Source organism: Papaver somniferum, chromosome 8, assembly GCF_003573695.1.
Source record: "Papaver somniferum cultivar HN1 chromosome 8, ASM357369v1, whole genome shotgun sequence".
Taxonomy (NCBI): domain Eukaryota; kingdom Viridiplantae; phylum Streptophyta; class Magnoliopsida; order Ranunculales; family Papaveraceae; genus Papaver; species Papaver somniferum.
Genome location: NC_039365.1, coordinates 154,762,852 through 154,781,102, shown reverse-complemented (window position 1 = coordinate 154,781,102; position 18,251 = coordinate 154,762,852). Strand labels below are relative to the sequence as shown.

General features: G+C 34.7%; 1 pseudogene; it reads left to right on the top strand.

Annotated features, from left to right (window-relative positions):
- Nucleotides 1-10,065: 10,065 nt before the first annotated feature.
- Nucleotides 10,066-11,545, top strand: LOC113303610 (annotated as a pseudogene).
- Nucleotides 11,546-18,251: the final 6,706 nt, after the last annotated feature.

The window sequence follows — 18,251 nt, the reverse complement described above, 5'->3', positions numbered from 1 at the left end:
CATTATTTATTAGATCAACAACCTTGTTTAAACTATTTGGGGTAGAGATATGTTGAGTAATTGGATGTTCCAAACGTTGACACGATGATCCTTTGAAATGTTTGTTGTGTCTCCATTTGCAATTTGCTAGATAACTTTATTTTCAGTAATTTCTCTAACTTCAAGCAAGCTATTCCATACTGCACAATCTTTGTCAGATATGTCAATATAACTATAAGACTTATCTTTTAGATACTTAAATGTTAACAATCTAACCCACAAAGCATTGTTATTCTTCAAAATCTCCATGCTAACTTGCAGATAAGAGCTTTATTTAACATTTCTACATGGTGAATCCCTAGCCTTCCCAAATGTTTTGGGAACCACACTTCTGCCAGTTAATAACGTGTAATTTTCTTTCATCTACACATGTCCCCACCATAATCATCTTTAAATCATGTTAATTTGTTGAATCATTCCTTTAGGAAGCAAGCAAATCCCTATGAAATAAATTGGAATTGAGGATAAAGTTAATAGATTGTTTTTCATGATGGATTAAGGAAATGTTATCTCCATCCTAAAAGTTTGGAGTTGAACTTGCAATTCTGTAATCGTATTTTAGAGGGTATACCCAAGTATTTATCTTCCACATTCATTTCTCTTACCCCTAAGGTCCTGAATCGTTGTTTTTTTTCTTATACTTGAATTTTCTCAGCTTAACTAAATAGAAGACTTATCATAGTTGATCCTCTGTCCAGAAAATGTTGTACAATATACCAGAATATCCTTGAGGTTGTTAACATTTGTTCGTTAATTCTCTTAAAAAAGAAAAGAAGAGATCGTCTGTGAATACTAAATGCGTAATTAAATGAGCCCACCTATTTAATTTGTAACTTAATATAGTCCTTGATGTTCATATTTTTACATCAATAAAGACATACCCTGAGAATAAATGACATAAAGATTAGGAGATAATGAGAAATCTTGTTGAATACCTTTTTTCGCTCTTAAAAAATCCTTGTGGAGCACCATCTATATTGATAGAAAAAGATTTAGTCATAACACAACTCAAATGAGATAATGTGCTTCACCTGCTATGCCCATTAATCCTGACATATCACCAAGATATTTCCAGTTCACCATAGATATGCTTTTACCATGTCTATCTTTGAAGCAAATAATTCATTAGTAACTTTTTTTTTAACTTGGACTCTCCATCTATTTCGCTTGGATGTATCACTCGTAGATAACTTGGTCGGAAAGGTGATTGGAGATTTCTGTTTGTGATCCACTTGAAAGCGGAAAAATATTACTACATATGTTCTTGTCTACTTGTCACTTTGGAAAATAATATGTGTTTCCTTTTATTTCTTTTTATTTTTGTAATAAACTATAAATTCATCTTTTGTTAAATCTGTACCTTTTGATATTTAATTTCAAAAATATTAATCAAAAAGTGCGAAGGAAAAAGATTAACATAAGAAAACTGTTCATTGTTTCTTAATTAACTTGCGTTTCCAGTGGGTTTCGTTGTTATTTCTCAATTTTAATAACCATATAGGATTTTTGCAAAAGATAACATAATCTTCTTACATATCCCTCCTCCAATATTCCCTTCAGAGTTCTAAGAGTTTAATAATTTGACAAATTTATCATTAATGTCATAATTTGTAGTACAAAAAGAAAAGAAGAGCATAGTTCACGTTTATGTGTGCATGTTGAAACTGTCGGCATAGTTCTGTACTTGTTCAACATACTTTAAAGTCTTCTTCCAACTACCACATGAACTCTTTTCTTCTACCAGACTCCATAATTGATAAAATGGAGAAGTCCCAAAGGGATTTTTGGTGGGGGGAAAATGGTCATAAAGGTTACTACTTTAAGAAATGGGATAAGATTTGTTGTCATAAATTACAGGGAGGCTTAGGTTTTAGGAATATGAAAAAAATGAATCTAGCTCTTTTATCTAAAACTCCTTGGCTCTTAATACATTCTCCTAATGAGCTGTGGGTTAGAATTTTAAAGTGCAAGTATTTTAAAAACTGTCATCCCCTTCATTACAAGAAACCATGAAGTCAGTCCTGGGTTTGGTCAAGTATCTGTCATGGTTTGGATATTCTAAAACAACATGCTTTCTGGGATTTAAGAGATGGTTATACTATTCATGCTTTTTCTGGTAATTGGATATTAGATGCTTCTATGCCACTGTGTTCTAGCTCTCCTAATCCTAACTATAAGGTTTCTGAGTTCATAAATCATGAGGCTAAGACTTGGAATGTTTCCTTAGTTGAAGATTTTTTCACTAGTGAAAATAGTCAGAAGATATGTAGGATGAGAATTCCAGACTCTGGATGTGACACTCTAATTTGGCCTTTTAATAAGAATGGTATTTTAACTGTTAAATCAGTATACAAGCTTTTAGCTAATGAGTTGCCACACAATTCTACCCCTAATCCAGATCTAGAGATACACAAGGCCCTTTGGAAGACTCCACTTTTGCCTAAAACTCAGTTATTTTTATGGAAATGTGTTGAAAACATTCTCCCTACAGGTAGCAAGCTTTCTAGATACAACAACAATCATGACAATAGGTGCAAATTTTGTACCTCTGGAGCTAGTGAAACTCCAGAACATATGATTCTACATTGCGATTTTACTAGGAATGTCTGGTCTAATCTTTCTGTTGTCAGTCATGTTATTTCACAGGATCTGAGTGTAGACTTTAGCATTAAGGACTGGATATCTAAATGACTATTTATTAAGAACCTGCTAGATAAATCTTCGATTGTTTTCACTACTGCCTGATGCATCTGGAAAGATAGGTGCTCAATTTTTTTTGATAATAAGCCTCTTAATCCTCAACTTACTGCTAGGACTGATCTTAGTCTGGTTGAGGAGACTGTCAGTTCTCTGGCTACGACCCTCATTTCTAATCCTCAAACTGTTTTTGTTAATGAGGATAATTTTCTTAACTCTATTCCTCGGAATAGTTTACTTGTCTTCTGTGATGCTTCTTTTGACAAAGATACTAACAATTCCGGTGTGGGTATTGTGGCAATGAATCATGCGGGTGATTTCAAGGGATGTAAACTAGTTTTTGGTGCTGCTGCTTGTCCTGAGGGTGCTGAGAGTATGGCCATTATGGAGGCAGCCAGATGGATCCAAGCTAAAAATTTCCAAAACATTTATTTAATTAGTGATGTCAAGAATGTTATGACTTATCTGAATAATAACAAAGGCCAGACTAGCTGGACCTCTTGTTCTGTTTTAGATGATTGCTTATTTCTCTTAAAAGATATTCATTCTATTAGGTTCAAACACCTTAAGAGAAATCTTAATAGTATAGCAAATTTAGCTGCTAAGCATAGTCGCACTGAGAAAGTTACAAGTGAATGGGATGAATCCAATGTTCCCTACTTTCTCCAAAATGTTGTAAACTTGCATTAATCAATGAAAATTTTCCTTTCCTAGCAAAAAATAATAAAAAAAATAATCTCAGATAAACATGTGCCCAAAGTCCAAAATAGCGTCAGGTCCCGTACATGGCGTTGAAATCATGAAAAATCTTGACCGCTTTTGAAACAGTGCATCCTCGAGTCGAATTGAATCTTGAGAAATACCCTCCAAAACAATTAGCAAACAAAGCCAAAATATCAACTTCATTACAAACTTAGAAATGCGTATATTTACACTATCATCTGTAATTCAAGCAATGAAGTCCATCAAATTGCTAAAGGGGTACCACTATTAACTTTACCTGACTGGGTAAACTTAGGATAAGCAGTTGCCTTTTACTTTTAGATCAAGTGTGCAAAACTTACTTAGTAATTAAATTTTGTATTCTTCCACTAATAGTTGAAGTCATAGTCTGCATTATTTGCCATGTGGTCTGCTATCTGGTTTCCTTCGTGTGTGTATATGACCAATCGTATATATTGAAATTGATAGTAGCGGAATGGGTGATTTTATCAAATATATACACCTAAGTGCTAAGGTCTTTCGATAGTGTTGATGAAATGTACCAAATTTGTTGAATCTGTTTCAAGCGCTTTTCCTATCTCTCGGTGTTAGCCATAAAACAATGAGATGCACAATGTATTATAGTGAGAGATTTCTTTTTTAATCGGTAAAGAATCATGGTGTTGATAAATTTCGAATTTACGCCATTAATATCATCATCCAATAATTTTACCGTTCTAATATTGGATTGAGTGACATCCACAGCAATATACATATGGCAAGCCATGTTGATTCATATTTACGAGACAACTGATGTGTACTTAGAAAAAACTTGTATTGTGAATAAATATAATTAGACATAAAAATTCTAGAAACAGGGGTCAGGACCCTAGTTAGCAATTCGGGATTCGGAAAACGTACGGAACGGCAAACGTACGAGTATTATACGGTTTTGTAAAACCCAAATTCGGTCCAAAATTCGGTCAACGGAACGTGATTCGTCAGTAATTCAGAATGGCATACGTACGTGTATAATTCGATTTATAAATGTGAGTTCGGATCTGAAAATTCGGTATCCATATATAATAAATAATTAGTATTTATAAGGTCATGGACTAATTTTTATGCATACATGTGAGTTATTTAGAGAAAAAATAAACTTAATATGATGATATTAATAATATATACAACATTAGTCATCAAAGAGGACGTGGTATAGTGGTTTAGATCTCTCTCACCTTCACCTTCAAATCTCTTCTGTTATTTTTGTTTCATAAAAATTACAACAACGTCTAATATTGGGCCGTGTATGCTTGGGAGGCAGTAAAGCCCAAAAAATAGGGCCTTTGAAAACATAAAAGCTAAAGAATTTCTGGCGAATTAAGCGGACGTATCATTCGGGATACGTAAAGTTCGTGAACGATTCGCGAATAATCCGGGAATGCCACATAATACACGTCTTGGGTTCGGAGTTGCAAACATACGCGAATAAAACGGTAAAATTCGCGATACGGAAAAATTCGCGAATGATTCGACTAACTAGGGTCAGGAAAGCAAGACCTTAGAAATCGGATCAAGTGGTCCTAGGGGTACTCAGTTTAGCAAGACAAATCATTAGTCGATTGGGCATTAACAGTTGGATTATGTCTCTTTTATGTTAAGCTGGGTGTTACATCCAACCAACATTGCAGGGACGGATTAAATGGGTACGTGCTACAGCTAACTTAGAGACGCAACTTAAGCTTTTAGCCAATTCTAAATTGAACAAGTATGTGTATTGTGTATATGTCTATGTCTTTGTGATCTTTTCAAAATCCGCCAATTCCCTAATCCCGCATAAAAATAGGTTAACATATGTTTAATTCTTAACTGTATTGATAATGACTCGATGGTTGCCTTTTACCAAATACTCCCTCCGTCCCTAATTAGTTGAGCTATTTGGTTTTAAATTTTGTGCCACAAATAGCTGAGTCATTTCACTAATCCAGGGGATATTTCTAAAATTAACCTTTTAATTGATTATTGTTACTGTAAGAAATATGTACAATTTGATAGTCATATTTATATTCGTTATGTAGGTGTTTTAAAATGCTTTTGAACGGTATAAAGTTTACGAAAAACCATGGTATAGTTTAAGAGATAAATCATTTTAAAGTTTTACAAGCATACTTGTAAAAAATACTTAAACATACTCCTCTTCTTTCCTTGCCTTCATAATTGTGCAAACTACAAATGGCTCAACTAATTAGGGATGAAGGGAGTATATCGTGTTATTCCAAGAAAAATGGGACGGAAAGACAACCGGTAGCAAAACAAAACATCCCACAGTACAGAGAAATATTTATGCCCCTAACCATAAAACAAGACATCGAGGGAATAACAACTTGTCGATTGTAATATGGTGGTGCATACGGAAAGAAAGGAATTCTAGAATCTTTGAACACATAAATTGAATTTGCAAAGTATAACTAAAGATATCAAGATTGAAGTATATTTTTGGACGGAGCCAACCACTAAAATTTCGGTTTAACAGCAATATAGTATTGGCTTTATGGGACTCGAATTTCTATCGGTCTCTCTGAGTTAGATACGAGACTACTGGTGTAGGCTATTATTATTATTTTCTTTGGGTGATCGATTTCAAATTCAATCTCTTTTTTTGTTTCGGTTGTATTTATTGGACCGAGGTACCCTTTTAAGCACTTTTTTTCAATAATTTTGTTCCTATTTATCCATTAAAAAAAGGGCTAGAGGACTAGACGGAAAAACGACTCTCGACAAAAGTCCATTTTTGTGCACATCATGCTTGTTAGAGAATTGAACTGAAATATTACATTCATACTTGTTAGAGAGTATGCACTAAATCACCTTATTATTGCGATTGGAGAGTGTTCACATCTTATCTTTAATATTTAACAAAAACAAATTTTCATCACCTGACTACCTGTCCGGTGAAAGATCTGCAACAGCTGATAAAAGGCGTTTCAAACAATTTAGCCGATATAAGATAAATTAATAGCTTTGCCTAACCAGATGTTAAAGCAATTTTGTGTTTAACAATTTGTAGTAGGAAATGCGTATACGCACCTGGGCATGTCCAACTTCCCCCATTCTTTTTTTTTTCTTTTTCTTTTTCTATGGTCATTAAAAAATGGATTGATGCTGCCAATTGTTTTGATCAGCTGTCTCGTGCAACAACCAAAACTCCAAATATGCGGGATCCATTAGCCACAACTACTGGTAAAGAAAATGATCAATAGTACTACTAGCTTAATACAAAGTCGACGACCCAATTCATATAAAAAAAAAATACAATCCTCATCGCCGAATTTACTGGATTGGCAACCTCCTATAGAATTTACCGACTCCAAGTAACACAGCCTTGTAAAACCTCGAGTAATTCGACTAGCCAAGTCAATCGATGCCTAGATCAAGGGAGCCCAATCGTCCGGTTGTTTTGATTGTAGACTTGTAGTCTAGACTAGGGCTGCACATACCCGATCCAACCCGCCGACCCAACCCGTACCCGACCAAAAATATCCGCACCCGACCCAATCCGTCGAAGCATGGGTCGACTATGGGTGAGGCATGCCAGAACCCACCTATTTTGGGTCGGTTGCGGGTAGAAACTTCAGTCACCCGAACCGACCCATCCACCCGCCCAAAACTAACGTAGGATTCCTGACCCTTAGATCTAACCTAGGATGAATTATCAGAGCCGTTGAATTGATGTATAAAAGTAAAAGACCTAACCTAATCGCATTTTCCTTCTCTTCTCTTCCGCGGCCTCTTCTGAGTCTTCTCTCCTTCTCAGACAGACTCCAATCTCCATCCAAGTCTCCAACTCCATTCTTTTTTCTTCGCTCAGTCTCAGATTCGCTTTGTGGATCATCGGCATCACCAGAAGCAAACCAATAACGGAAGGTAAGATTAGGAACCGTTGTAAACTTGTAATTTTTTGATGATGTGATTTCTTGTAATTTTCAATTTAGGGTTTATCTGTTTCGGGTGTTGTTTTTTAATTTCAGTTTGGAATGAATTGGTATGATGTTACTATGTTAGAACTCAGTAATGAAGAGTTTAATCAGTAGATTCAAAGGATTCTTGAATGTTTATGTGTTTAGGAAGCGCTCAATTTATCTGAATCTAATACCCTTTATTTTATTTTTCCATGTTAGGGTTTGTCAAGATTGAAGAACTGAAGTTCAGTTCATTGGAGCTTGAAGAAGAACTGGTCAGAGTTGGTTTAAGAAGAACTAAGAAGGTATATCCAACTATGAAATTGTTTTGATTATTTAGGTTCCTTTTATATGTCCTTTCCATTTTATGGTTTGTTGTTTATCTGAATCTAATGTTTTTTTTATTCCATGGTAGGGTTTGTCAAGATTGAAGAACTGAAGTTCAGTTCATTAGAGTTTGAAGAAGAACTAATCAGAGTTGGTTTAGGAAAACTAAGAAGGTATATCCAACTGTTTTGCTTATTTTGGTTCCTTTTATATTGTTTAGGTGAAGTTTGATAGAATCTCATTGAGCATGATAAAAATGGTCCTAGCGGTGAATCGCAAAAGCTACTTGTAGCTCATTCTCTCTTTGTTGAGAGGATGTTTCTGTCGTTAACATAAGGCCTTCGGCAACCCTACCGCTAGGACTCAGTTGAAGCTACATGTTAGAATTAAATTGGTGTACTTCAATAAATTTTGTATAATCTCTTAACTTAGAAGTTTTTATAAGTTGTATGGTCTGAACTTAAGAATTTTTATAAGTTTGTATGGACTGAACTTAGAAATTTTGTATAATTTCTGAACTTAGAGATTTTTATAAGTTTATATGGACTGAACTTAATAATTTTTGTAAGTCTGATATTTGATTTTGCACACCGACATATTTAGCTTGAAATTGTCTAATCTCTTTGTGTTTAACTCTTAATATCAAGATGTGTATATTTAATGTGATAAATGATTTCATGAAGATTTGTAAATCTAGGCAGCCAAATAAGTTATTATTACATCATAAATCAAGCCTTGAATTGATTACCTAGCAAGTTCTAATTGATTTTTTAGAGTAGCCTATAACTGTTTGTGAAAATTACCTAGTCAATTAGAATTTTGAAACTTAAAATACAGTATAAATGCCGTGTGGACCTCGTTGATTCATGCATTTTCAATTTAGGGTTTAACTTGTTTGTATATATGATAATATCAGGGAGAAGTCTTACTGTGGAGTGTGGACCTCGTTGTTAATATTTATGTTTTTAGAGGTGTTATTCTTCTAAGCTGCAACTGCAACAATGATTATTGGAATTACTCATTTATGTTCAGAAGAATCAGAACCAGTAGTTTGATTTTAAATTTTAAATCAATCTCAGTTCTTTAGTACAACCTAGTTAATTTATTTGGTATTTGAACTAAGTCATGAGTATTTTGTTCAATTCAGTATGGTGTTAGTACTTTCAATTGTTGCAAATATTCAATTGAGTATGGTGTTAGTATGGTGTTTGATTGTAATGTGTTTTACCGATGTAACTTGTTTCTTTTGTGCAGGTTACCATGGTTGAAATCTCAGAAGATGATTCTGCTTCTAATCTTCCAATTATACATGGAGTGGCATCACAAATGGGACCTACCCCTCCACGTCCACCGCGTTCTGGACAAGTGCATGGACCATCAGCAGGGACAGGGAGTACCGCTGACTCATCTACACCAGCTTCTGAACCTTCACATGCTTGTGCCGCAGGTGAAACATTAGATAATAATCCTAATGCTGGTACTTGCTGTTGTTGTGGATGGATAAACTAAAATGTTCATTTCGCTTGCAGAGCTATTTTACTTGTTTCAAGAAATTCATCTACCCTTTCATTCATTCTAATTGTTCATTTCGCTTGCAGAGCTATTCAGTTTCAGTGACCTTGCTGCTTCTTCTATCGTCATAGACTCATAGATGATTGATTCCTATTGGCTTAGACAAGGTAATGACGCCAAGGGTCATTGTCAGTAGCTTGATCTTTCTGAGTTCATCTTTGTTACTGTAACTAATTTACAGACTTCGTTTTATTTCAGGCTTTCAGCCATTCGGAGGTAAAACATCCACAAACTTGCAGGCTTGCAGCGACTCGCTGTTGGTCGCTTTATATGATATTAGGCTTTAGTATAGTAGGCAATACTCAATAGTAATGCACTCTTTTATCTTTTGAGCTTTGAACAATTGAACTCTGTTACTTTTTATTGTTAGCTTTATCAACTTTGTTATACACTTATACTGTTATACAGTTATACTCAATAACTCTGTTCCTTGTTAATGTAATGTCATTTTATTTTATGGTGGGTAACCCACCACCCACCCGACCAAACCCGCCGTCACAATGGGTCGGGTGAAAATCGACCCATCGTATTGTTGGGTCGGTTGCGGGTGACAACTTCTGTTACCCGCCATCAGTGGGTCGGGTGGTGGGTGAGGCCAAAACCGACCCAAACCGACCCATGTGTAGCCCTAGTCTAGAAATTTTAGTAATTTTTTATGGGATGACCCATAAAATGGATAGAACCTTCTTAAGTTAACTCTTTTGATTGAACCTTGAACTCTAAAAGCAGCTCTTAACTGCCTATAAATAGATTCTCTGACTCAAAACTTTCTCCCATCACAAAAACAGAACCAATCCTTCTCTCTCTCTCTCTCTCTCTCTCTCTCTACTATCTCCAAATCTGTTTTCCAGTTGTTATCTCCCTTATCCATAATCTCTTTTTATACAACTCTCTATATCGCCTACAATTCGATTTCCTGAACTTCTATTCTCCCTACTGTTTCTTCTTTAATTTCAACAAAAATCAGTAGTGATTGTGTAAATACAATTGATGGATATAATTCCAGGTTTACCAGATGAGATTGGGAGAGAATGTTTAATTCGTACCTCATACGATCAATTCTCAACAGTTTCATCAATTTCAAGAAAATGGAAACAAGAAATCCAATCCAAGGAATTTCATCACCAAAGGAAAATCAATGGATTCAATCAGAGTCTAATTGTTCTTATTCAATCTGATCCGATCAGTATCAGTACAACCAAACCTCCTAAAACTCATACGGCACCAGCTCACCGACTTAGCCTTTACGAACCAGGTAAGAACGAATGGCATAAGTTACCTCCTATTCCCGGTTATGAAGATGGATTACCTCTGTTCTGTAAATGTACCGGAGTTGGCCGGAATTTAGTTGTCATCGGAGGTTTGGACACGAAAACATATCAAGTTTTAAATTCTGTTTATATTTACGATCTTGTCACTTGTACGTGGCGACGCGGTGCTGATTTTCCTGGCGGCGAGAGATCTTTTTTCGCTTGTGCATCTGATCAGAATCGTATGGTTTATATTGCCGGTGGACATGATGATGGAAAGAACGCCTTGAGATCTGCTCTAGCGTATGATGTGCTAGATGATATGTGGATCCCGCTTCCTGATATGGCAAAACAGAGAGACGAATGTAAGGGCTTGTTTCATGGGGGCAAGTTCCACGTCATCAGTGGATACCAAACTGACATGCAAGGAAAATTCGATAAATCAACTGAAGCTTTTGATGCCGATACTTGGAAATGGGATCCTGTTGAAGAGCAAAAATTAGAGACTGAAATGTGTCCGAGAACATATGCATTTGATCACCAAGGAAAATTGTACAAATGTGTTTCAGCTCATTTGGAGCGCCTTGATGGTTCCGCGTGGCGGCGGTTGACGGAGCTTCCGAATGATGTTTGCAACGGAACATTTGTTGCGATGTGGAAAGAGAAGATGCTGGTAATTGGCTCTGGTGTTCAAAATGGACCTCAGAGTTGTTACGCTTTAGGGTTCGGAAAATCAAAAAAATCAAAATGTGTGGACAAAATTAGAGATACCTGAGGAATGTACTGGTTTTGTACACTGCGGATGTAATTTAGACATTTAAAGTTAGTCACTTGTAAAGACAGAGCATAATAGATGTAAGGTTTTCCATTTATTCCATCAATCCTGTACAACTATGGACTTGCATATAAAGTCTTGAGTACTGACTAGAATCATGGCCGACGAGGTAATGTAAAGTAAAGTTTTTAATGGATAACACAAATTGAGAGATGATCCCCTTATCACTTATGTGTAAGTACCATAGAGTGTCAAACTGTATTTGAATTTCAGAGTCATGGTTAAAACGTAGAGATATCGGGTTCTTGAAGTAAAACTAGTTAAAGTTTGAGAAATTTAATTAATTGCCCAAATATTTTTAAAACATGGTTTCAATGGATGAGTAAAAATCAGTGTGGATGAAATGGACACCAAAAAAATAACAAGAATGAATTTGGATTCATCCTGATTTAAACTTAAAAAATAGGGAGGATAAAATCGGATGCATCCTGATGTAAATTAAAAATAAGAAAAAACATTTAAAAATGGGTAGGATGAAATTGTTTATATCTTGGTTATTTTTACATTCTCGTCCATTTGAACAAGATCAAATTTTACATGTCTTTTTTACTCAGGAATTGTTGTTATTGGATTAATCGACCAATTTTGTGTTATTATCGGTATCCAATTATTGAAAGTTACGTAAACATTTTTTTGGATACAGGAATCAAAGTCGGTGAATGCATTACTCCCTATCCATTCACTCTGACCAGCCAAGTTTCACGTGTCTAAATGACCCTATTTGCAATCTTACAAGGTAAAGTGCCTTTCGAAAATTTAAAACAACTGTCTGTTTCCTTACTTTCTCTTTCCTATTTTGCTTGCAATGACAATGCGAGACCAAGTTATTTCTTCTTGTAGACCCATCGTCACCCATCCCGTGGATTTATTTCTTTTTAAATTTTTTTGGTCGGAATTCGGAACCTATCCAATGGATTCTGCAACTTATATTGTTTTTGTATGGTTTTGGCTTGTCCATCTCTCATCGTTGACCAAAGCATTTTTTCTGTTATTTTTTTCATCTGTTTTTAATCGAGAGTGGCAATATTGTTAATGAGATCACCACGATAAATTGTTAATCCACATAATCCCACTTGTAGTTTGATAAACTCTAGGAAATCGATACAAGAAATCAATTGAGATAAATTAAAAACATCAAACAAAATTAAATTGATGAAAATTAGCATAAACTCAATCCTAATGGCGTGGTCATCCCGCTCGCTATACAAGTGAAAGGGACGGCAATTCAGAGTTTCATATTCATTGTAGGCGTCCGAGGCCATAAGCCCTTCACTCAAACTCCATCATGCATTTTAATTGCAGAAAATGGGCCTCCGGTTCAGATGGACGGGTAAAATATTGTCCTGAGTAAAATGGACGGAAAGAAGTTTCCAAACAAACTGACTATACTACCCTTGTTCGTCTCAATCTCATAAAATCACTTTCATCCCATGATCTGCAACATATCGAACACTTTCAGGAACTGCTCTCACCTTCTCCACCATCGACATCATCAAAAACTTCTCTCGTTCTATATCAAATTTCTTCACCACCACCACCAATTCTACCACACCAAAAATCCTCGTCAGTTTCATCTTCATTAATTAACACCAAGTCGACTCAATCAGAAGTATTTATCACCACCACCACCAAAAATCCGGATCAATTCTTCTCTTAATCGCCACCACAAAAAGGATAATTACTATTTCTATTTACTAATTTTATGTTTTCTTTCGTTTCATTTTTTTTAATGATTTTGAAATCGGATTTACCTGCTTCATAATTTCTTCCTAATCTTATCCCATGCTCAAGTTTAGGGAAATTTTACATATTACCCATTTAAAATTGGACGAAGCTGGAATCATCCATCTAGGTTCAATTAAATTTGGTCAAAATTGTTGTCAATGAGAAATTTGTTATGAAATCAGTGTGTATGATGCGAAATTGGTTTGTGTGATGTGAAATTGTGTTGAGTAGATATTGGTGAATGTTAGTACAAACCAGGATGATACCGGATTCATCCAGGTTTAATCTGCAGTTTCAGCTGATTTAAAGTAAGATGAAACTTGTTTCAATAAGTATATTGCCTCTGTATACATTCCAGATTACAAAATTGATTGAATTCATATATTTAGATGCATTAAAGAGAAGAAAAAGTTATGTTTTATTGAAATGGCAGCAAACAAAGAGTTGAAAAATCATTATACAGTTGCAGCCTTTGAAGATGAAGAAAAATTAAGGAAAAAGATGTGTGTGAAAAGAGTAAATATCTATGTGGGAATGTGCAGGATGAAACCATATACACTTAATAGAAAATATATTTTTTTTCTTAATATACAGGATGAAACTGGTTTCATTCAGTTTTAGGCTGTGATGTACCTAGATTTTCTTTTAAATTTGCAGGATGAAACTAGTTTCATCCGGTTTTAACTGTAATGTGCCTGAATTATCGTCAGAATATGCATAATGAAACTGGTTTCATTCAGTTTTAGACTGTGATGTATCTAGATTTTCCCTAAAATTTGCACTTTAAATGTGAGTATCTGGATTTTTGTCAGAATATGTAGAATGAAACTGGTTTCATTCAGTTTTAGACTGAGTTTCTATGGCCTTGCAGTGATGTGGAATATTATAGTGTATTTTAATGCAGGGGCTTAAATTCGTTATATTAATGTTTGGATTGTTATACTAAAACTAGTTTGTACGAATCTCCTTGTCTATGCTAGATATCGGCGTAACTTCAATCATTTTATATATGAGTCACGTCTTTGATCCTTCCGACCATGTTAATATGTGCTAATGCCATTATTGTTGAGTCATCAAAGTTGAGATGCAAAAACTGGGTTTCATCTAGCTCTAATATATAGGATGTATCTGGTTTTCATCTGATACCTGCAGAAACTGGTTTTCATCCATCTTTAAAAGATATGATGAAGCTGATTTTCATCCAACTTTAAAATAGGATTTAACTGGTTTTGATTTAAATTTTTTCACGAAGCAATATCAAGAAGGGTGTTGGTGCTGAAAGAAGTACCAAGAATAGGCATGATATGAACGTGGGTGGTGAATCAGGCATAAGGAATATAGATGATGTGAATGTGGATGGCGAAATGGATGATGTGCATGTGGATGGCAAACAGATCTCGCATATGAAATCCTCAGTGATGAGAGTAGTTTCTGGAAAGTTTGATGTATTTAGGTTGTTTAGCAAAATAGGTCGTTAGAATTTTTTTATTACTGTAGTTCATCAAGAAGTACTTTTTTTTTTGTTGAACTCTGTTTTCGCATACATTTATGATTCGGGATTCGTCTATATCTTAATTGCAGGTTAATTAAATATGATTTTTTTTACTGAAAATTGCATATGCTTCAATTTCCTGATAGTTTCATGTAATGTTGTGATGGAATATGCATGATGAAACCAGAATGATTACATTATTTTGTCAGAATATACAAGATGAAACTGGTTTCATTCTGTATAAAACTATTTTCAGAGTGTGAGGGTTGAAAATATTTTTTTTGTCAGAATATGAAGGATGAAACCAGTTTCAACCTGGCAAAAATCTCATTTTTTTCCAGAATATGCAGGATGAAACTGGTTACATCCTAGTCTAATATGTGTTATACCTGATTGCAGACAAGTTTTACAGTAAAAACTGAAAGCGGATCTATAATTAAAAAACCAACAAAAAGCAATAAGATAATACAATCAAAATGAAGAGAACTTTCAGAACTACCACTAGAAAAAAATAATTCCACAAGATATATTTTTATAAACAAAAAATACTAGTTGTTCCAGGGAAATACTAGTTGCAAAAAAATAATTACAGGTAAATGAGTCTTAAATTTGCAACAAGAGGCTGCAGAGTGTGATCATACGAAGCACGGAAGCTGGAAATGCTGAAATACGGATTAATGTACTCGCAAACATTGATGTTAGCTGAAACCATACACATAATTGTGTGATCACAAGGGAACTGCTCCGTAATCCAAACCATACAACTGCAGTAAAACTTCTCAATATTAACAACATGCGTGTAATTGTTGGCATGTACTTCAAACTCCACGTCACCAGACTTGGTTATTCTCCACTGTTGACTTCATATTAACTTGGTATGGACATGTATCGGCATCCCGGATAACCACACAAAAGAATTTGAAGATCCATCTACAAGGACAAAACCAAATTAAACAAACAGGTTGACTAAATATATCGGATGAAGCTAGTTTCATCCTTCTTTAAAAAAACTGGAACATAAATCAACTAGCCTAGCCTACAGCAAACAATGTTGATCAAATTGAATACAAAAACATAAGAAGAAAACAAAAACATAATGATATTATACTAATTCAATATACGTACAACAATGAAAAACCCAAAAATCAATTCCATCAACAATCAAATCAATTGAATCGAAAAAAAAAGATTATCACTAAACCCTAATAGGTCAAATCGATCAAGGTTTGAAGCACAAACGAAATTAACATTAACATTCTTCAAAACCCTGGATAATACTCACAAACTAAAACCAAAAAATTAACAAAAATCCATCATCAAATTGCAAATTAAACTTCAAAATATAATGAATCAAAGACAGAAACGCAACAAGATGTTTCTTCTTCTTACAGTTAGACCAAAACCAAATTCACCCGTTTAAACGTATTGGAAAAATTGATGAAATACTTGATCCAATTGAAACTTAAACTCACCCGTTTAAACGTATGAGAAGATTTTGATAGGAGAATATCTTAAACTGGGATTGCGTTCATCACCATCACAGATCTGAAGAAGAAAAAATTGAAAAAGAAGAAGAAGTTGTTTGTGTCAACATCTTCTGTAGAAAGAAAATTGTGTCGACTGAGAATTGTTTAAAAACCCTTATTTAAAAGGATGAAAGTTATTTTAGGTAGAACCTATTTATTTATTTTTTTCCTGGGTGAAATATCCAAATTGGTTAATTGAATAATATTTTTTTGATTCATGTCCATATAAACAGTATCAAAACCTAGAAGTCTGTTTCACCCAGGAATTGTTGCTTTTGGTCTTTTTAACCAATTTTGTGTTTTAATTGCAAGCTCATTTGCATGAGATCGGGCTTGATGTTAGTTTTCCGTTATTCCCCACCCCCCAAAGACAATGAGGAGAAGAAAATTGATGCTTACTAGTTCTGTGAGCTGTTGATTGAGTCCTTAAACTAAGTGAATCAGATGGACTTCTCCGGACTCCTGCTAACCATTCAGTTATTTTTACCTGACTCACAAGAGAACCTTCTAAAGTTTTACAGGGGTAGTCAAACGAGATTTCTAGGGACTTCCATAGATTTTTAACTTGAGTGACTCCCGGAGATTCTCTAAAAATCTAGAGATTTAGGGAGTCTTTGTGACTTGTAGAGACATGAAAAAGAGATTTGTAAAGAGTCACTGTGACTTGTGAAGACAAAAAATATATAAAAAAAAAAAGATTTGCATAAAATGTTTTGTAATTGATGTGTATAGATATTAGCATCATATGGAACAAAAAATTACCTATGTGGAGTAACTAATCTTCATATCACGATCAGAATCTTGCATAACATTATCTCTTTAATCTTCAAAATAAATAAAATATTTGCATATATCAGCTCACCCAAGACCTATATGGAACAAAAAATAATCTATGTCAGTAAATAATCAGCAGGAGATACTAACTATTCAATCCAAATTGTGATGCGGAGTAGACCACACCTTCCATTCTTTCTTGAAGAGTAATATGCTCTCTTGGACACCAACAACAACATCCGGATGGTTTGGAGTAGAAAAAAGAATATGAAAAAGAAAAAAAAAAAGTACTGCTAACTGGATGCACGCTCTCCCTCTTAAATGATAAGGCTACACGATGATAACTATGTTGGAGAATACGATGGTAACTAGGTTAGATAATTAAAAGAAAAGATAAATGGACACTTGTTCGTTGGATGTGTATCCGTATCATTTGTAAAGGGATAGTTCAATTTTCTTTTTTTTTTTACCGATATTATAGTTCACATAATCATTTTTTAACATTTTTTTTGTGGTTCAAGGCGTGGTTATAAAGGAATCACAAGGTTACACGAAAGACAAAAAAAAAATGTTGTAATTCCTCCATCATTCGGTTGAAGGGTAGCACGGTTATCTCTATTGTCATGCTTACCAAATATTCTTCAAATTTCCAAGTCTCCCAAAATATCACCTCTTGAGGAGATATTTCTACCATGCCTATTTTCATACAAAAATATCCCCAAACCTTTAAAAATTACAAATCAATGATTTTCAATTCTTCTTTGAATAACAGAGGTGTTGAAATGACTCATATGAAATCCTAATCCACTAACATGCAGTTCCAGAGAATTTAAATGACTTAAAAAAAGGTCTCCAACCAATAACAAGAGACATTGGGAGACTTTCTAAAAATCTCTATGAACTAACAATAGATTTGGAAACTCTCCGAAAGTCATTTAAAATCGGGTCTGACTACGGCTGTTAGTCTTCTAGAAACTCTTCCTAACTGCACCACAAAGTAACTTGTAAAGATAAAGCACAAGCCAACACTCATATACACAACTAGACAAACAGGGGGCCATTTAGACACACAAACAGTCTTGGCTGGTTATAATAAATGGATAGGGGGCCACAGTGTTGATTAAAATGATGATCTCGTTAAAAGCGGAAATTCTCTCCGATAAAACAATTGTGATTGACAAACAAAAATCTTTTGGCCAAGGACGGAAAATTGCACAAGCCAAAACTATACAAAAACAATAACAACAGTTGTGATTTTTGCCTCGTGGTTTAGATTGTTGAAAGGCACTTGACCATGTTATATTGCAAATAGGGTCATTTAGACACGTGAAACTCGGCTGGTTATAGAGTGAA